Raw genomic sequence first — 806 nt, forward strand, 5'->3', positions numbered from 1 at the left:
CNCGNNTNCATGAGCACGGACCTGACCCCTGAGCGACGTGTATATATACCGCCTCACCTCCTACATAGATCCTCACACGACATCGTTTGTCAATCATATACAGTCACCTCGTACATCGTACCTTGACAGTCCGCACGTACTGTGACAGGAGGCTTTACACAAAGCTCTATACAAAGCTCTGTAGAGGCTCTACACAAAGCTCTATACGAAGCTCTGTATATAGAGGCTCTATATAACAGCTCTGCGTATAACGGTTCTGCGTACAACGGCTTTACTACGGAGGCTCTATATAAAAGCTTTGTGCAGAGCTTCGTGCAGAGCTCCGTACGCGGCTCCCCGTAAGCCTTATCCCGCAGAGCTCTTATAAGCTTTATATCTATATAATATTACTTATCCTTAGGATATTTAAATAAAAGTGGTACTATTTTAAAGCGCTTTGCAAGCTCTATAAATCTATATTAATAGAAAAATTATTTATTTAATATTGGGGGTTGCATCGCAAGTATAAGTATATTAAGGTGATTTTGCCAAGACTATCCGGAGACTATCCGGATAGTCTCCGGATACTATCAGCTGATAGGTCTATTATCCGAGAGGCCTATCCGGCCTATCCTCCGCAACTCTGAACACTAAGTCATAACAACGTGTCAGGTCAGTGCCGTGACACTAAGCGAGTTACCGATATTATTAAAACGACTGTACCTAATTTGGATATACTTATATCTTCTTCCCTACTTTATTTTACGCTTTATAACCTAATCCTGCCTTATTCCTAATAAAGCCTAAAGGCAGGCATTTTTTCTAAA

The sequence above is a fragment of the Cenococcum geophilum genome, assembly GCF_001692895.1.
Source record: "Cenococcum geophilum 1.58 unplaced genomic scaffold K441scaffold_3, whole genome shotgun sequence".
Classification (NCBI taxonomy): Eukaryota; Fungi; Ascomycota; class Dothideomycetes; order Gloniales; family Gloniaceae; genus Cenococcum; species Cenococcum geophilum.